Raw genomic sequence first — 21,094 nt, 5'->3', positions numbered from 1 at the left:
GTTTTGGTAATGTTTCTTCACTCAATCCTCTATTTCTTAAAGTCTGTTCACATATAGTAACAATGTACTTTAACTTAAGGTGTGATGTTTTTTCTCTTTCCAGCTGTTCTAGTAGCACTCTGTGATACTTTTGTTTTAAGGGTGAAATAACAAAAGCAAATTTTAGTTCTCATGACTTAACAACCTGCTACTGGAGTTGAACTGCAGCGACTGAGTTCTTAGCTTGCTTCAGTTGTGAAACATACTGTTCACTTAAACCCTACCTTTGTAGATCTTTGCTATGAACTGCCAAAGAAGAAAAAGGAATGGAAACAGTGATAATGGCTTCCTAGATTCAGGACAGTAGAGAATATTTCTTTGCTTTCTTGCTTTCTCTTGGAGAATTGTTACATGTTATTCAGCCACCAGTATTGCTGTTCCTGAGTGTTAGGTGCAGACATTTTACATCTGTGTTTGGTGAGTAGGGAAAGGAATGCAGGAGGATTGTTTTGTGGTTCATATGCTATAACTGGGCTTAGAAAATGAACTAGGTCTCTTGCTCTACTTTGTATGAGAACTTTGGAAATTTACCTGAGTGCTCTCTCTGTTTCTTTTGAAAAGTATGTGGGTTAGGGGCTGTCTTTTGTTAGGCATAAAGAAATCTGATACTATAGATACAGTGGCGTGCTTGTGTATGTGTTTGCGTAGATATATAATATATAGCAATCCTAACCTCGGCTGAAGGCTCTCAGTGTGTGCTTTAATGGAAATAGTAATGCGACTATAGTTGAAACAAATTATATGATGCTTTCTCAACAATTTGGTGAAAAAATACACCTTGCTGTTTTTGACTGTAGGCAACTATTAAGTCTTGCCATAAATACTGTATGATAGCTTTCAGAACTCACATCCATGCACAAATACAAGAAAGAAAAATTTCTGTCATTTCTTGGACTTTACTTCTTTGATATCATAGTTCATTTTATTATAAAACTCAATCTCCTTTTTGGCTTCCTTTGCGTCGTAAAATATACTTATGAGAAATAAAAAATATGAGAATGCTGTATCCAGTCGGAGAAGTGATGCGTTCTATTTCCAGTAGTACCTGATGATCAGCTGCTTTGGAGGAAGTGATAACATCTCCATAATGGATAGTTATGTAATTGTTAATGAGAGTTTCAGAAACATTTCAGAATCACAGAATGGTAGGGGTTGGAAGGGACCTCTGGAGATCATCAAGTCCAAACCCTCTGTGAGAGCAGGACCACCATGGAATCTAGGACAGGTCACACAGAAACGTATCCAGACAGGTCTGGAAAGTGTCCAGAGAAGGAGACTCCACAACCTCTCTGGGCAGCCTGTTCCAGTGTTCCATAACCCTTGCAGTAAAGAAGTTTTTCCTCATGTTGAGGTGGAACTTCCTGTGCTCTGATTTGCATCCACAAAAGTGGATGCAACACTTGGGACACTGAAGCACACACATCTCACTGAAAGGCAAAGAGGTTTAAAAAAAAAAAAAAAAAAAAAAAATCTGATGATTTTGGCCTTGAATGCTTCCAGGGATGGGGCATCCACAACTTCGCTGGGCAACCTGTTCCGGTGTCTTGCCACTCTCCTAGTGAAGAATTTCTTTCTACTGTCTAACCTAAGTCTACCCTTTTCTAGTTTAAAGCCATTACCCCTTGTCCTATCACTACAAGCCCTTGTTAAAAGTCCCTCCCCAGTTTTCCTGTAGGCCATTTTCAGTTAGGTACTGGAAGGCTGCTATAAGGACTCCCTGGAGTCTTCTGTTCTCCAGGCTGAACAACCCCAACTCAGTCTGTCTTCATGAGAAAGGTACTCCAGCTCTCTGATGATCTTTGTGGCCCTCTGGACTCACTCCAGCAGCTTCATGTCCAGGTCTGGTAGCTCCAGAACTGGACACAGTACTCCGGGTGGGGTCTCACAAGAATGGGGTAGAGGGGGACTGTATGAATGCCAATATCTTTTGTGTTTGTGGAAACTAAGTATGTTTCTATTTTTGTATTTATTGCTAGCTTTTACTAAAATACTGGTCTGATAATGGATTACATGGGTATGCACAGCTTCTTTAATTCCTCACTTCTACTTTAAATAAGTTGACTTTTAATTTTACTGTGTGTTTTGTTGTTGTTTAAGGTAAATATCTTGTTTAGGCAAGAATTCTCAGCTTCACAAATACTGAACAGCAAAGGCTGGTTAAGTAGTAGGCTTGTGGACAAGAAGCAGGTGTTGTTGTAGATCATACCTTGCACAGGAGTCAACAATGCAAGAAATGTACATGAAGGAGCTTCCCCATATGAGACATAGTCTTTCTACCATGTACTGGAATGATGGACTGCTGAAGCTGTTTTTGCACACCATCCTTGAGAAAAGGTGAAGACCAACTGGAAGTAGCTCAGGAGAAAGCAATAGCAATGAAAATGGGGGCTACAATGAAAGAATGAAACACTCAGGATTGCTCAAGCTGGAGAAGTTAAAACAATTTAAATATTTGAAAAGTGTGCTGCAAAGAGATAAAGAACAATTTGTTCTCTGTGTTTACACAGGGTAAGACCAAAAGTAAAGAGCTTAAAATGCAGAATTAGAGTAGACTTGAAGAAAAACTTTCCAGCAGCACAAGCAGTGAAGTGGCAGACTCTGGATTGCCTAGGGACCTTCTGGACGCTTTGCCTTCCAAAATGCTAGCAGAGATAACAGGCAAATGTGTCAGGTATCACTGATCTCACCTGAAAGAATTTCCTTCCAAGCATATTGTCTGTGATTTCAAGGGTACCAAAATAGATTATGTGTAGTTTCCCTTTGGTTTTTAGCAGATTATTTGCCCTGCTGATAGTAATTGCATTTTCTTGGGGATTTTTCTTTCTGATAAATACAGTTTCAGTCGAGGTAGACTTAAACACGTTAAAGGAGAAAATATATGAAAGTGAAAGTGCATGTTAAAGACTGCTAATATAAATAATGTAAAGACTGCATTTTCTAAATGTGTTGTTTATTTTTTTACCATTGTTTTCACTGGCATACAACATAAATTCTTGCAGAGTAACTACAGGTAATTTACAGCCTATAATTAAAGACCTCCTTCTCTGTTTTTAATTTCTTTCTCATTTTCTTTGTTGCTTTGGCCCCAAGCTTCCGAGCAGCTCTCTCTGTTAGATTTTCCTAAACTAATGCACACTGTTCTTTGTATTCAACCAACCTCACTGAAAGTTGTGTTCAGTTGAAATTTTATTTCAGTTTTTGCTTTCTTTTGCACTAATAACAACCCCAAAGGGAATAGATGCCAATCTTTGAGAGATCCACAAATGTCCTTCTTCCATGCTCAAAACTCATCAGTGATTCTTGTTTTGGTTTTTTTTTGCCAGTTTCCTGCTTGTGACAGTACTTTGTTCTTCTTGCCTGCACAGTGACTTGAGTAGCCCTTTGTGAAGGACTTGACCAAATCTTTTGAGAAAGTTCCAAGAAACAATGTGTTCTTGTATTCCTTTACTATGTTGGGTTTTTTTTCTAATCCTTGAAAGAATTCAGCTCCTTAAAAGATCTACCTTGTGTTCAATTCATCTTGTCCCCTCAACTATGCAGAAATTTTCAGTGTTCACATGCTCGGAAGGATTCTTCTTCCCTCTGTTCTTGAGAAGTCTTCAGGTTTTTGCAGACTTCCCAGTTTACAGGGTTTCAGGTTTAATTTCTTATAGTAAGGTGGTACTTAAACCAGGGAGTGCAGGACCAGTATCCCCTGAACATTTTTCAGTGGTGTAAGTTCTCACGCAGTCCCAGTCATCTGCTGTCCTGCATAATGTGGTGTGTAGTGCCATAACCAGTGTTTTTGCAGATGTACAATCTGCACTAAATCTGAAACAGAAAAATACTTGTCTCATCATGGCGTGTGCCAGCACAGGGCAGTGGCGGAACAACAAAGCAATGTGTGGCTGGCTGATGTGTGGGAAAGAGGGGGGAGAGGAAGGAAGATACCTGCTGCCTTCTGATGGTGCTGGTGGCTTAAACTGTGTATCTTACCTGGCTTAAAGTATGTCAGATTGTCTGTTTTGGTCTCCTCCTTTGGCATTAGGGAATTTAGACTGAGAGTGGGAGATTCTAAACAGAAAGTCATAGAAACATAAACACAGTAGAGCTGAGCAACAATATGTTTAGGCATGTGGAGACCTTGTCTCATTGTGTCTTACTGAAAAATGTATGTTTTTAACACCTCCATTATGTACTGTTGTTTAGTGGTTTTTTTTTTAAACTTCTAAGATGCTCAGTGTTGAAGGTGAATCAGATATAGATGAAGATACTAACACAAAAGAAATGGACATACTAGAAGTAATGAGAGACTGTCAAGATGAGGTGTTTCCCATTTGTGGGGAGGCACTGAAGAGAATGCAGTAAAAAAAAATTTAACCTGAAATTGTTTGTGTGTGTGTGTCAGGGGAACAGTGAAACTGGAAAAGCACTGGTGTTCTTCCAAGCACCAGAAGCCTTTAGGATGGGTAGCTGTGCAAAAAAACAAATAAATATGGTTTTGGGTTATACAAACAAAAAAAGTTTCTTCTTGAACAACTGTGAGAGTTAACTTGCCAAGTGTGCAGGCCCAAACATCTTGTTTCTAGACAGATGTAAACCAACTGAAGAGAGCTGAGGGACAAATGTGTAAAAGCCAAGGGACTAACAGACAAACATACCTACCATGGCTCTGTGATAACTAGAAGTGTAGCTGAGAGACATGGTAAGAGCCTACACATATTTGAGAGGCATATACCTGAAAGCTAGAAGCTAATTAATTTAGTAAGATGAGAAGGGGCGTAACTAGAAACAAGGGAATGAGATTATGAAATATATTAAACTATGAAATAGTCTGCCCAAAGGAAAGGTTGAAAGAACAAATATATAAGAACAAATACATAATATGTAAGACTGGTAGAAAGATTCAGGAAATAATCTAACATCAAAAGAGTCAGCTTTCTGATGAAAATAGATTTAATAATTTAGTAAGTCTCTTTACCCATTTAATTTATGTTTGCTTTTGAGGTATTAAAACAAGTTGGCAGCCTCTCTTAACTCTTTAATTTTGCCTTCCTAACGCTTCCTGCTGATTCAAATCTACATTATTGCATACCAGTCTTAGATGCTGTTTTTCTTTAGAGAAATGTTTAAAAAAGAACAGTTGGGCAAACAATGTTAGCAGATATAAAGGGAGAAGAAAGGTGAGTATACTTAGAGAATTACTTTCAAGAACATTTACTTGCTACATTCTGCCTAAGCGCTGTAGCTGCAAGTAAATGGGAGCAAACTAATCCCAGATATAGACGTGTTGTTGCACTGTTTTGTTCCTGTTACACCGAGGTGAACGATAATGAGGGAGCTTCCAGACTGTGAGCTATGGTTTGTGTTACGTGTAGCCAACCTGTAGTTGATGGGATGGTTAAGAAAAGGAGCAAAACCCTTTTAGCAGAGAGGAAGGCAATAGAAAGTTTTTCCTTAATAAACCAAATTGCATCTTAAATTGCAGCCAAAAAGTTGGAATGACTGCTTCTGAGAGGATGGAGAGGATCCCTAAGCTGCCCTGTTTGGCTTGTGTGATAGGGTGAATAGGAAAAGGTGTTCAGGGTCATTGCTGCTCTTGGATGGCTTCTTTTCTGTCTGTCAGGTGCCTGCACTAGGCTCTGATGTGGCGAGGAAAGACAGGAGTCACGTGGATCCGCTGCCCGAATCACTGCCTTGTCAGGGGAAGGACGTGGCTATGCTTGGCATTTGCTGGCTGATTCCTATTGGCTGGAAAGCAGCCCTAGGATTAATTTGAGCAGATTATTTAAAGAATTTGGGAAGTGTACCAGTTTTGGGGCTTTTATTTGCAAAGCAAAAAATCCTAAACTTTAGTTTTCAAACAGAAGTAAGAGAAAGTTAGTTTATGCTGCTACTTTACATTGTTGTGCCCGTTCTCTGTGTGCAGTCTGTACATGACAAAGCTGCTGTCAGAGCACCACTATCAAGGACTTCATCTGAGGGTAGATTTTAACTTTTTCATTACGAAAAAGGTTCTAAATGTGAGATTCAAAGCCAAGATTTTGGTGCCATGACACTTACAGTCATAGAAGTTGCAGCTCTCTGGTGGACTGTCAGCTCTTAAAACAAGCCAGGAGGTTCTTACCATGTTCTTCCCCATCCTGCTTTTCCTGTTATATTGTGGATCAGTTTCAGTGATTAAGAAATATTGTCTTCACTTTCAGTTGCTGTGTGTTTAAGGAAGCACTATAGTGTGCACTGTCTTGTTGAATAATTAGTGTTTAGAAAAAAGTGATTGCTTCGCCTTCTGAAATGATCTTAATACTTCTATAAAATGAAGTAGTACTCTCTGATCTTTCCTTCCTGTGTATCTCTAATCTAAACCTCTTTTACCCTTGTTTTCTTCCTCTACCCATTACCCCCTTGCAGCTGGAGTGTGTGCTTGTGAGCCAGGAGCGTGTTGGCTTTACTCTGTGTGCTGGCTTCTGAACAAAGGTGCTGCTGAAAAGGTGAGTACTTAACTTTCATTTTCTTTGATGTAGATTTATGTTCAGAGGAGCTGATAGATTTAGGCTCGCCAAACCTGTCACCTTAAAGTGTATCTGGCATTGCAGTGGAGAAGATCTAATCTACCAGTTTATAAAATTGTGAGCATCAGCTATCAAAGTACTGTTAAATTCTGGTTTAGTGTAAGTAGTGTGGCATTCTGCAGCACTGCAGACCAGAGCAACTGAAAGGTAGGCATGTTTCATCTGTTAAACAGATCTGAATTTAGAGCTAGAGAAATCTCTAAGACCCTGAAAATAAGCAGTAATAAAAATTCCTACCCTACCACCATGGGAAGGGATGGCTGAGAAGTGTCCTTGACTACCCATTTCCTACATAGCTGTATAAATTCTTCATGAAATTTCATGTCTGTCACATCATCTGTCCTCTGAAAGTAGCTGAGGTTCCTGAGCATTATCTGAAAGAAAAAGAAAAAAGGATTTTATCAAATCGAGAAGGCTACTTACGAGATGAGGGATAAGTTTAATGATACTGCCCTTCTGTGAGTACTTGAGCAGGAATTTCTCAAAACCTTTCCCTTCAGTCGGTGAAATGCTGAGTGTGCCAGACATGCAAAGGTGCTGTTTGAGGGGTGGGGGGGAGAGTCATTTTACAAGCCTTTCCAGTTGACTGTGAACAGAGTAAAACATCAGGGGATTAGCACAGAAGGCAACTCTTAAAAACATCTAGTGCTTCATGATTGACAAATAATGTCTTTTATCTGTACACAAGCAAAACTTTATAGGAGAGTATTAGTACTTCAAGGAAGTGTAGATGACAGTAAATACGTGATACTGTGAAGTCTATATTGGTCTGTCTTCCATGAAGCTGCATTAAACATCACAAATGTCATGCATCAGGTTTGAAGATTGTTCTTCAGGAGCATCTGTAAAGATGCTGTCAGATGATATGTGTGTATTGGTCTTGTGTAGATAACTTCCCTTATACGTGTTCTGTATTTAAAAATACCGGTGTTACCTACCTCTTCCTTATAACCACTCTGTATTAACTCATTCGTTTAATAGTTTAGGAACTGAAGAGAGTCTTGGGTAAAACATTCTAAAAACTTCCAACTAGTAGCCCCAAAAGGCTTTTTATATACAAGAAAGTATGTGAAGTAAATATCTTGACTTTATGCAGGAAAGTATCTTAGAATGTTTAAGTTTAAAAGCAAAAAATGTTTATTATGTTAGAAAGCTGAACTTATATTTGATAAAACTTGAACATACTGAGATACATATATTTGAATTTTGCTAGTTACTGTTTGCTTAATTTTTCCTGTAGTACTTTTTTTCATAGTGATATCACTGTATCATGTTTAGAGAAATATGGTTACAATGTATGTATTTAATAAAATATAGATTACTTTAAAAGGATTATACACATATTGCATTGTCTTGTTAGGAGAGCATCTTAGGAGAGATATGAGTAATTGTTGAAAGAGGCTGGAAGAGGTCCTGTTCTGTAATTGCAATTTGGATTGTTGTTTTTTTTTAATCCACTTGCTTTAAAAATCAGTGTTTTCATGATACTCTTTGCTATTTGTCTGATCTGAAAGCTCTTGATCCACTCAGAGGATTTCTCTATTGATGTCAAAAGACCATATTAACACACCACTATTGTATTACAATAGTTTTTCTGACCTTATAGGAATATATCATGGAGTTTAGTGTCCAAACTGTGTTACACTTTCCTAATTTACTTTTTTTTCTAAATGTGTTTTGGTTTTTTTTTTTTGAGGTTTTTTTGGACTTTGGTAATTTCAAAGCATATATCTTTGAAATCATGAAAGGCAAAGCAAGATTCTTTTCCTGGTTTTGTGCACAGAGAAATATGCCTGGTAGAGCAAGATCTCGTTCTGTGGTTCTCTTACTCTGTGACATCTATGAGAAAAACCTTTCTGACTAAGGACAGTTATAATCTCTTAACAGAAATACACTAAAATAAGTAGGTTACTGCATACAGCTCAAAAACTACTACTGTGTGTCAGAAGTGTGTCCCTGACTAACATTTGGCAAATCAGTATGAGTTGAATTAGAATTTCCAATTGTATATGGCATGTTTCTTCTGTCAGGAAGTGGTGAGGAGCAATCATGAGAAATACAATATGCAGAAGGGTTTGCAAGCAAGGAAGGAGCAAGCTTAATAGCAAGAGGTGACAGGTAGGTGTGAGAATCAGGCCTGGAAGAAGTTACAGTTATGAGGTTGTAATTTTATTAAATAATCATAAAGAATGATTCTCTGTATCTGGGAGCTTGTAGAGAATGATCATTTCTGATGAGGTTTAGTTCAGGAACTACCATGATGCTCTTTGAGACTAAGCATCTTTGGTCTTTTTACCATTAGCAGTTAAATTATGTGAAACTCCAGGGTACAGCTGAGTTGGAAATAACATTTTGGTGTGGGTTGTTTTTTTTTTTTTTTCTAAAACTTGCTGTTGTAGACAAGGTCCTAAAAACAAGCAAATTTTACATGTTGAAAAATTTAAGGGCAGTTACTGAGGCTAGTTGTGGTTTTGTGGTTGTCTCCTAGAAGGCATGGATTGCTTAAAAAGAAAACAACCAAAGCAAAACAAATCCCTCAAACAAACTCCTTTAACTCTATTTCAAAATGTGGTATTTATCTAGAAGATGGAGTTTCAGGGATATGATTCAAGTTGCTGCTTTCCTCTGGTCATTTCTCTCACCCTTTTAAATTATTTACTCTATGCCTTCTGTGATATCCGTGTAATTGGCTGAGATGTAGACACACTTTCACTTCATGCAGCTAATGAAAACAGTATATTAATACACAAGTCACATTTATTAGTCAGACAGTATGATAAGACCAGAGATACAAAATGTTTCTTCATTTGGAATTGTTTGATTTAGCAATAATTTGGGGTGTCGAAAGAAGCTGACTGCTCATCCCTCTCTTTGTTCTCCAATTCATGATGGTGGAAGGCTTGAAAACGTTCTTTTATAAATGTGGAATCTGTAGAGGGATCTTTTGAGTTCTTACAATAACATACTACGTACTCCTCTTGGTTTTCTATACCCAGAGAGCTAATGGCTTGGAGGTGATTGGAAGTACGTAAGTTTACTGGAGGAAAATCTTCTAAGTCTGCTATTCAGATCCTTGCTCAAACCAGAAATTCAGGCACAGGACAAAGTTTTCAGAACAACAAACTGGAACACGAAGTGCTCTTCTCCTGAAGTGCTCTGGGCAGGTGGGGCTGTAGTATCAGGAACTGTTTGAAGCAGGCCTTCCTTCTGAGGGTTTTTTTTTCAAGCAGACTGACACCTCCCTCTTCAGTAAGCAGTAGCATGCTTGTGATTTCTTTCAGATGTGCGTGCTGGCTTTTGCAGGCTAGAGTATATGGGGGTGGATATTGCATTGAATTTGTTTTTTCTCCCAAGCTGGCAGGATAGTTCCCAGCTGTCAGTGACTCACAGTAGCCGAGTTGCTGTCTCAGAGTTCAAGTTAATGGAATTTGCAGTTCATTTTCCCTCGAATTGTCTGGCAGAGATGAAATTTCCCATGAACTAGGAAGACCGGGAGAGATTCCGCAAAGTAGAAGCTTTGAACGCATCTTGGGTCTGAAAAATTGCTGAGAAGTGCTGTGCTTCCTGGGGGTAGCTCCTTGCCAACAGTTGAGTTGTGCTTTCAGGTGTTTCATTTTGTTCTAAATTCTTATACCACACTTATTCCTCCACATCTGTTTCCAGAACTGCATTCAAAATGTTCCCAATGTATGTCAGATGATTGTCATCTTATTCTTTCTCTTCCTGGATGGCATACTTCATTGGGATTTTGAAGTTCTTCTGTTCTCTCAGCAGAGTAACTACATTGTTTATGCCAAAGTAAGGGGGCGCAGACACTGCCACTGCAGTTAATTCACAGAGCTAATGTTTTTACGAAGCAGTAGTTTACATTTTATCCTTTTTTGGTACTTGTTCATTTTAACCAAACACGTTGTCTTTGCCCCTTATGTTAGTGTTAAGGAATATTTGAAATAGCTGTGGTATACCATATAGAATGGGGTCTTGGTTTACATATTGATTTTGACTGTTCTGGAAGTGTGTGATTCCACTGAAGAGCCTGCTGGGCTCTGATAGATCTGTGTTTGGGTGTAGCCAGTGTTAAGTGCTGGCTTCTGAACAGTGTGAAATCAGTGGGATGCTTAAGATTTCATTTATTTTATTGGAAGATGATTGTTATGTGACTGAGAATCACTGTCATTTTCTAAAATAAATGTATCTTCTGAAGTTTATTTGCCTTGTTGCTCTGTCTCAGAGTATCTGGAGCAAGTTCAGTCTGTTGCAGGTATAGTCAGTACTGACTACCCCACATTTGTGGCTTGATTATATTGCATGCACTGTCTTATTCCTTCTCTTCTGTCATTTTACCTGTGAACCTTGTGTATATGTATGAAAAGCATCCTAGAGTTTAGAGTGCTGTTTGAACATGTATGAAAGGCGTTTGTATAAAATAGCATTTTCTACCCAATGTTGCGACTTTTCAATTGTCATTAATATATTAAAACTCAAAGAAACCAGAGTAAGAAGATACTTAGTTATCTAATCACAAAAGCGAAGAGGGAAAAGGTAACAGACACTATTTTATTTTCTGCATGTATGAAGCAAGAGCAGCCTGAGAACATTAAATGTGTATGTGTTTCAGATTCCAGGTATGTTTTTCCATTTAACAATATTACATTATCTTAATTTCTATATTTGCATCCTTTTTATGCTCTTTTGTAAGCAAGAACCATAAAAATGTTCTGTCTTCATCAGTGGAATCACAGATAATAAAACTCCTCTTTTTCCAAACTAGTACTGGTTTAGCATGTTGAAAACTGCTCATGAAACTTCTCAGGTTCTCTGATGTCAATCTCTTATCTCATAAAGATCCAGATATGTTTGCTTTCTTCAGCCTTTGATGCCTGTTGATCAACTTGAGGGATTTTAAATATGGTTAAATATGCAAATATTGTGTTAGATTATTAACTGTGTCTAAACTTGTTGTGACCCTAAGAGAGCAGTGGTTTTGACTACATATGTACATGATGCATCAGGCTTCAGGGATTACTTCTTTCCTGCAGTGAGTATTTCTGCTGAAATAGCTGATAAAATTAATGTTGTCCCTAGTTTCCCAGGTCTTCCTTCCATAAATTGGAGGAATTTACTATTCCATTTTTTCTAAGAGCCTTTTTGCTAGAGGATCAATGGAAGTTATAGCCAAGTAATGGGGTTGAAAGTAGTCAGTCTCAGGGTTATAAGGGATGATACTTATACTGACCATTTTGGGGTCCTTTTCGTGTTCAAAAATAAGTTAACCTGAGTTTACTGTTCCTTAAGCTTCCTTTCCAAATGCCCAAAGAATAAAAGCTACCTCTGTGGGTGTCAAGGAGTTTTGCTACAGATCTCCCCCATTGATCTCGGTGGCATAATCGATCCAGCAGTAGTCACACAGTAAATGCAAAAGTTCTTAATATTTATCACTCAGATTTTCTCAGCTCAGTATTGTGGCATTGACTTTGATAGCTGTTCAGAGTCTCAAGAGTAGTCTTTACTAGACCTCTCATTGTGATTACTATCAGCTTGATTGGAGTTATAATTATTGTCTTAAAATGGTACCACAGTCTCTTGAAATGCACAATTGATTATAATACTAAAAATACTCTATAGATATCATATTGTTATTTGGACTAAAAAGTGCAGTGTTTTGTAGTCCCTTTAAAGGACAGGAAAGGATACAAAAGGAGAGGGGCAGAGAGGTACATACACAAATGAGCAGTAGTACAGTGACATATAAATATGACTTTAAATTTTGGAACTTTTTTAAAGAAATGACATGAGAAGTAATATATTTTGGAAGTGATGAATGCTTAGCACAGGTAGTTTAAACCTTCTTTTTTTACATTTTTTTTTAATCTATGCAAGAACAAAGATTTATTTAGGAGACCTGAGCAGAAGCAAACCTAAACTGCTAACAGGAGGTACTTTTTATTATGCCCACATTTGTCCATGGAACTCATGGCCACGCTTGTTATTAATTCTGAGGTGTAAATGGGAGTCAGTGGGACCAGGCATGCATGACTGATGGAAAAGAAGATAAAAAAGAGCCAGATAGAAGAGGATATAAACTCACATGGTATGTGTGAGTCAATTTCTGAAGACTGATCATTTCCATAAATATTTTAATTTAGGATTTATTGAAACTTTTCAAAAGGAGTGGAAGGGATTATTTAAAATAGTCCAATATTAGAGGAAGATACATTCCAGCTCTGAATTTCCTTCTGTACTATCATACAGATTTCTTATACCGTGAACTAATGTCATCATTAACTACCAGGGAAACAATGCATTGAAATTCACTCTTGTTTCTGGAAGATGCTTTTTGTGGAAGGGGAGCTCCTACAGAAGGCTCATTATTTCAGCTTACCTTGTCCTGTGTTCTTTCTTCTTAGGTCTGTAATTTATAACTTACTCCCTACCCTGTAGGTAGTGCAGGAATACCAATCCTTCAGTTGTTCTGTTCATGAAGCTCCTGTTTGGATCATTCCCAGCTAGTAGAGGGAATCTTGGACAAAGCATCTAAGCTTGCATGTGTAAGCTTGTATGTAGCTTGTAAATAGGAATTGAAAACGCATGTTTCAAGTGAGGGAGTATCTCCATCTTAGAGTACCTGAACTGCTGCCAAAATGGCCAGTCCTGGGACAAAAAGAGAATAATGTGGTAATTTTCCAACTGTCATTAAGACATCCAGTAAAGAAACGTGTTTAAGTCAAGAATACTGTAGGCTCTTCCTTTTACGGAGCCGTTTGTGAGCATCTGAATGTAAGGGAATTTGTGTGAATTCACATACACACAATCACTGAGTGGTGGGGGTTGGAGGGGACCTCTGGAGATCATCTAGTCCTTATTGAAGACAGTGGATGTGCAGAAGTCCTTCAGCCAAGAACTGAAGGCAGCAAGGAGTCTTCAGGGTGACCTGTCTAGCACTGACTAGTTGGCTGGCAAGCTATCTCCTGTATCTGAAATGACACTTGAAGCTTACCATTTGCCATGTTATTATTAATAAAAATGTGCATTTATGGTTTTTTTAGCTCTTTGATACTTTTAAGAAGTGCTTCACAGCTGAATGTTCGCAACTCTTCTCTTGGTGCTCTGTAGCTCTAATTTGTGTTTGAGCTGTTTACTCGCTGTTTTTCCTTAAGCTGAAATGTTCTATCTTGGCATAAGAAGACGTCCCTCTTGCTTCTGCTGTCTGTATTGTAACTTCAGTAGCTGAATTTGGAGTGCGATAGTGGCTTACTTTCTAAGCAGTTCAAGTGAGGAAAAGCAGCAACATGAAGGGGGTAGAAACATCACAGGAGTGTAGTGAGGGGAGAGAAAGAGAGAATAACAGAATTATGAAAGACAAAACACTTCTTGAAATGAGCTTCTAAAAAGCAGAGAGAGAATATGTATGAGTGGTGGGGAGGGAGTTGTCTCAAAAAGCTGTTTGTTCCCCGGAGGCTTCCATGTGCTATAATTGAGTCAACATGTCAAAGTGAGGTATGTGGTGAGCTTTGGGAGCAGGGGAAAACTGCTGCTTCGGCACATACAGGGCTTGAATCCTGTCTTACAGCACACAACAGAATAGTTGTCCAGCCAAGCTCTATAGCTGATGTTTCTCCAAGAATTGCTTTAAATCTTTGTTTTGTTGTGAAGATAAGAATAATTGTTTCTAACTTTGCTTCTGATGCAGATGTTAAGATGATGAACAGAAGGGAAGAGGATTGAATGTGCTCTTGAGATCCAGGCACTGCAAGTTGCAAGGGCCTTCCTTTATTTATTTCTAAATTTCAGAGAAGCAAATATGTCTGTGCCTTACAACATTTCTTATATTGATGTAATGTTTTGAGGATATACTGACTTTTTTTCACTGTCTGATTTTTGTGTTTTAAATGGATGGATAAAGGATTATTACAGTGCTTTGTCCTCTCCAATAGTTGCAGCCTTTGGGTGTGCGACGTCATGCATGATGCTGCACTGGCAGCTCTCTCCTTAGCTGTAGCTTGCTGCAGCAAGGAATATGAACTTGAAAGTCCTTTAAAGCCAGTGTTTCTGTGCTAAAGAGCTAATTTTGTCTTGATTGGTTTTTATGTGTACTCTCTACCTTTGGTGCTGTTTTATTTCATAAATTGTGCTTATTGACATAATTTGATGATTTGATTGTTTCCATAGTGATAGCGATGGCAGAAACCTGCAAAAGGACGGTGAAAGCATTGTAGTTTCAAGATTAACTGTTTTACAGAGAAGTGGTTTGAGGGGGTGGGAATACAGTACATTTTTCCAAGCAGTCACAGAATATTTAGGAGTACTTACTTGGAGGTCAGAGAGAAAAGGCAGCAGGACAGAAGGATTGGTTTGGTATTTTGGCATTTGTTTGTGTGGAGAAACAGCAAACACAAGGGCAACCTAGAAAACATAAGATGTTTTCAGCAACATGCCTATTTTCTTGCTGCTCCAAAATCAATAAAATATTGAAATGCAGAAAGATGCGATGTACAAATTATCTTCAAAGAAGAGGTGGAAGGTAACATGCCTGTGAGACAATGTGTGAGGTATCTTTGTTTCATAATTTCTCTGTTCCAACCTAAGTCCAGGGAGCTTTTAGCATTAGAAACAAAACACTTATAGAGCCATTAGTGAGAGCTTCAACTTTCTTTTTTTCCTCTGATGAAAATCAGCTGTCTAATTTTTATTTTCTGGGGAGCAAGGATTTATCCCCTTTCATTACACATCACATTGGCTGTGTTTATCAGTGAGATACCTTGAGAGAATGCAAGTGCTTGATTAGAATCCATGCTGTAGCAGAGGATTGTTTTAAAGCATTTTGTAGGAGAGACAAACCTCCCAATCCTTTTGTAGTATGTGTTGAAGGCTCTGTCTGTGGCATGGTCACTTGTAGCAATCGCCTGAATTGTCACTCCTTTCTGGTATCACACAAATAAGTGGGAGGAGATAATGTAAGAGATGCTTGTAAATTATATTAAATGTTTTATTTTGGGTACTAACTGTTTTCTGTGAAGCATTTGATAGCATTGAAAGTGTGCTTTCCTTCCCCACTGCTATCACAGTGCCTGGGATCTGCAGTCAAGTTTGGGACCTTGTGCCCAGGTAGTTCTGCCTATGAAGAGTAAGTCAGCCTGTGCTGCCCATCTCCCAGTGGCAGGCACAGCTTGGGCCTTGGGGAAATCAAGATGGCTGGTAGTAAGACACAGGTGCTACACTCCAGTTTAACACATTGTTAAATTCAGATCTCTCATGCCTTCCAGCCAAAATATGGCATCATACTATAAACTAAATTTGTGTTACATCTTATTACACTGGGGAAGAGAAGCTGGCAGCTGGAAACTTATGTTGCCTTGAAAGTTGCAGAAGTTACTCATTTTTCAGTGCCTGAGGCCTCTTTGGTCAGATACGCATTGGTACCTCAGCTGGTTCTATTGTTTCGGTATCTTGGGAGTGGAGGTGCATGAAATAGGTAATTTATGGTTCTTCTTTATCTGCAACATTTTGGTCAGTTGGCATGTTGAAAAGTGTTTTGATTCTGGATTTCCCTTCACCCTACAGAAGGGCAAGTTTCTCTGTCTTGTACCAGCTGGAATCACTATGTGTAAAACTGGAAAGTGGTTTAGAAATCGTGGGAGCAGTTAGTTGTAGCAGAAAGGCTGATATAAATTGCGACATCTGTTCTAAATACCACCCTCTTATTTGCAGGATGGTACAGAATTAAATGAAATCAGTTTCGTCTTGAGAGACAGGTTCATTTTTAGATAGTTAAGCTGTTGAGATGCTGACTTAGTGGAAAAATAAGAAGATTTAATAGGATGTATTTTCTCCACTCACCCTCCAAAAAAAATCCCCAAACCCATTGGTTTTGCATTATTTACACTGGTGGAATATATGTTGGATATAATTTGTATTTCAGTTGCATTATGAAATGTAGACAGAAGTAGACATTTAGGCATATCTCTGTCATGTGAAACTTTTATGTTAATATCTTCATCTGCAAAACTCACTTTTAACAATTTGCAGTTCTGATCCCCCTTAGAATGAAGGGCTAGTGTTTTTCTTTTCTGCACTGTTAATGGTAGCAGTTACTGGTGATTCATTTGCATTGACCCTCCTGCTGTTTTTTAAAAGATAGCTTTATTTGCAGAGGTATTGTGTGCTTTATTTGACTTGAAGAATCTTTGTAACTGCTTAGTCTTATATGAAATAGGCAAAATCCAAGAAATTGGGAACCAGAAAAAGCAAACAACAAACCAACTATTCACATGTAGATTTACCTATTAAACCACAGACCATGTGGATTTGAATAACATTATATTCATTTCTTGAAGTAGAATTTTCCTTGAAAAACATCTGCAAAGAAGAAAGCATTTCTTATACATCTTTTGCTCCTGGTTGTAATAGAGGCAGCTGTCTGATTTGTAGGCAATGAAAACAGCTAATTGTGCCCTTGTAAACTTTTCCACGTACATGAACATGTATTTATTTGCATGGCTTTTATGCAAAATAGTGGAAACTTTTCCTTCAGATATAAAATCCTCTTCTAAAAGCTTTTCCAAAAGCTCTTCCCTCACAGGCTGATAGCTTGTCACCTTTCCATGCATCATTAATGTTTGGTACTATTGCAGATTTTTGGATAACAGATTGAGATGACTTTGTGTCTTATTTTTGATAGCATTGACCAGTCATATTGCTAGGACTCTTCTACTCATTTGCTCTCTGTCTCTTATGAAACCTGAAACTCATAATGCACAGGATTTTGCATTTATTATTTTTGTTTCTAAATTGGTGGAAAGATTGTTTAGTGGATGATGTTGAATGCAAGTTCCTATTTTAGGAGAAGTTTTAAAACACTCTTACTAATTAAGAAAACAAAAAAGCAAACAAAAAAACAACAAAAAAAGAATTTTATCTGAAGTATGTTAAAATTTCAACCTCATGGGATTCAGACGATTCTTTTCCCTTACGGGCATGATCTGAATAACTAATGCTGATTCTTTTGAAGAGGTTTTTATTAAACTCTTCTCTTTGATTAATTTTGTGGCACACGTAAAGTTAGGAAGCTATGGAGATAGTATAATTTAGCTTATTAGAGAAATATTTATGATAATATTGTATGCATGTATTCCATCCTTCCCATTTAGGGGTGGTGTGTCTGCAGTGGGAAATGACTGGTAATTAGGTGGTACAGTGTGCCCTTCACTGATTACACAGGTTGTGTCATTAGGTCAGCTGAGTCTGTGCGCTCTGGCCATATTAATTTCTACCTTGATGTTACTAGTATTGACAATAGCTCAGATATTTCAGCCACGGCTGTCAATTTAAATCAAGATGCTTTGGGTTTACAGAATGATGTCCTCAGAATTTTTTGAGGTTTGGACTTCTTGTAAGTTTTTTGTGTGCTTTCTAAACATGTTTTTTAGTCTTTTTTTATTCTCAGAAACCATTTTAATGTATGCTTTGAGGGATTCATGTGTACTGTTTTTACTGGTTTTTTTCTCTGAATCTTTATAATTGACTGTCGGTCTTTTTTGGTTGTTCTTTCTCACTTCCGTATTTTAGACAGGTAAAATATGAATTTTATTCCATGATGCTCATAAGTGCAAATTTATAGTACTCTGGCCACGTTTATTAAAATATGTATTTCGTTTAGCTGGGATGAAATTGGGAATGACAAATCAAGAACTAAATGTATCTTTCCTACAGCAGAATGAACTCATGACATTGACAGCGTCTGCAAAGCTGTTAACCTAACAGATGCATAAATTATTTCCATGATGGTGAGTGATTTCTGACATTAAATCAAGATAGGTATTGATTCCTCAGATGGTGAGGATAATTAAGGTGTTGTGTAAACCCAGAAGTAAAAATTTATTTAAAGAAAAATTATCTCAGTTATAACTTCAAAGGTGTAGAAGCCTGAGACATTGCCTTTTTTGCCCATGTTATTCAGTGGGGTAGCTGTTGTCTTGGGTGGAGGTTCCTGGAGTTGAGTCTTTTGCCCTGTCAGCTTAATAAATGCCCTCATTCCCCTTCTCTAATGTCATTATTCTGGAGTGAAGTGTTCTGATTTATATGAAATAGGGAGGCACTGAGGACCAGAAAAGTATCTTAGTGAACACTGACTCATGTGGGTGTCAGGCATGGCAGTCCTGCCAGTCCCTCCACTGTTCTGGGTTTAGCTAGGGGGTTTTGCTGTTGCGTTAGTTTATGACATCATATCGATCTCTGTAAGTACCTGTGGATATGAAGTATCCGATTGACTGAGTTTCCCTCAAGACTGTGAGCAGAAATAGGGGGTATTTGATCTCCATGACTTCCACATGTCAGGCAAGTCAATCTGGGGCTGGGGTGTCTCTCTGTTTTATTAAAATATCTCTTGAGACATATTCTCTTGGATGCTTTAAATTTTGGCTCACTCTTGGCTGTGCTGGTTGGTGGATGGATACTAAAGTAAAAATTTGGCATATTTGCTGTTTTAATGTATTTATTTTTTAGTGCAGAACAGGATTCTGATTTCCCTTTTTTAATGCAGTACTTTAGGGAACAACTGTAGTCAAGTGTTCTACTGCTAAATCCTAGCACTGTTACAGTGTGGTCACTTCACATGTTAATTTTCTTGGTAGGCTTTACAAGGCTTTCTGAGCAGGCATCTACTTGAAAAAAGTGAATTTACTTCTGGATTCACAGATCTGGCTGCAGCAGCTCTATTTGTGCCCAAAGCAGGTGCAGTGTAGGATGCTATGATGTGACGTTGCCAATGGTGTCCCACTGGTGAGGCTCACCACAGGTTCAGGTTCACCACTGCTTCCTTCCCTGTAAAATTGCTGCCAATTGAGATGGTAGCTTTTGCAAAGTGAGAGCTGCATGGAGACCACCAAACTTCATCAGAACCAGTGTCAGCTTTGTTCTCAGCCAGTTTGAAGCTATTGCTGTATTCCAGCTTTAATTATCGTATGACAGGCACACATGATGGGCAGTCCTTTGAATGTTGGCTGTACAGTACTGTTCATTTTTCTGTTTGGGAAGTTGGGTAGGACCATGATTCAGTGTGGGCATGCTTCTCTCCTCACTACAGTACCTCTCAGTAGGGTGACAGCTTTAACCAATTCATAGTAGATTCATTTCCAAAATGTGCATCATGTTGGTGACACACATCCACATTCCCTTTCTGGTGGCTGTAGGAAAACACACAGTAGGACAGTGTGGTTGGTACAGCTCTTAACTCTTGGAGTGCTCTTTTGGCATGTTTCTGAGTATTGGTAACGTTTCCTAAAGTGTGCTGCCAGAATGGATTAGGGAAAGCTCTCCATTTCTATGAGTACGGTTTTTATATCACAGAAAGACAAATGGATGATGTTAGTAGACAGCAAGTCTTTGAAGTATGTTAGAATCAACTTCAGAGAGAAAGAAAATCCCCTTCCCTGAGCTACAGATAAACAACAGCGCTTTCAAACCTTCAAGAGAATCAAGGTTGAACTCAATGAACAGCAAGAGAAGAGAAAAGATGATCCTGCTTTGTGAGAAGTGGCAAAAATACCTTCTTTCCTTTTTATGCTTCTATAACAAAGCACAATAACAAAGTACTCTTGAGATTGTTCTATGAAAAGAACATAAAAAGCTTTATATGTTAAATATCTTAATTTTAATAGATGTGGGTAGAATATATTTTTAAAGGGATGGAAATATCTCCTTGGAATTCTGAATTATCTTCAAAAGTAAGTGAAAATAACTGATTGTGTGGATGCATTTAACAGCATTTATTTGCTTAGTTAGACTTCTAGGAGGCCAACATCTTCCAACGGATGTCTGTCACTCCCAGGTTAGTTGGCTTAGTTTGGCTGGTGGAGAGAGAGAACGGAACAGTCTCACTTCTCTTTTTCTTGTTAAATTATTCTGGAAAGAAGGAAAGTACTTCTAAACCATGTACTTGGAAGTACATTTCAAAGGGTAAATATGCCCCTTTTACCTAAAGAAAAGAGTGTCTCAGGAAGATGAGTTTGAGAGCAATAAAAAGTGGCTGCAGAAGTGAAGTGACTAGGGTTGTTCCCTTTGAGGTTCCCTTCGGTTTTTCCAAGATTTCAGAGTGTTGCCAGACAAAGGAGAAAATTAAACACATTTTTTCAGAGGATGAAAGTGTTTTTCAAAAGCAAGAATGTATTCACACAGCTTTGAAATGCTTGGTGGTGAATAAAGGCTGAAGTGCAGTGAACAGGGATGGGTTGCAATGTCATGAGCGGTAAATAAAGACTTAAATAAGAAACTGAAAACCCAATGTCTAAAATTCAAATGGGAACAATGAAGACAACCTGATAGTTTTAAAAGCTATGATTTTTTAACATATTTGCTGAGGACTACTGGGAGAACTCAAAACAGCTCTGCAGGACAAAAAACTGACTGTATAGGTAAGGCTATAAAGAGAGTACTGCACAACAGCATGTCCCATATGCAATACAAAAGTGAGAACAAATTCAGAATTCAGAGGTGGTGGGGGAGGGAGA

At 38.2% G+C, this 21,094-nt stretch overlaps 1 protein-coding gene across 6 annotated transcripts in view; it reads left to right on the top strand.

Moving 5' to 3' along the window:
* Positions 1–21,094, top strand: part of NDST2 (N-deacetylase and N-sulfotransferase 2) — a 131,353-nt gene that overhangs the window by 21,905 nt on the left and 88,354 nt on the right. For all 6 annotated transcript variants that reach the window (XR_007889489.1, XM_051619587.1, XM_051619582.1 and 3 more), the window contains exon 2: positions 6,430–6,509. The gene's annotated coding sequence lies outside the window, so the exon portion shown is untranslated. The remainder of the gene's footprint in view (positions 1–6,429; positions 6,510–21,094) is intronic.

The sequence above is a fragment of the Apus apus genome, chromosome 4, assembly GCF_020740795.1.
Source record: "Apus apus isolate bApuApu2 chromosome 4, bApuApu2.pri.cur, whole genome shotgun sequence".
In the NCBI taxonomy this organism is placed as follows: domain Eukaryota; kingdom Metazoa; phylum Chordata; class Aves; order Apodiformes; family Apodidae; genus Apus; species Apus apus.
This window is presented reverse-complemented; position numbering and strand designations above follow the sequence as displayed.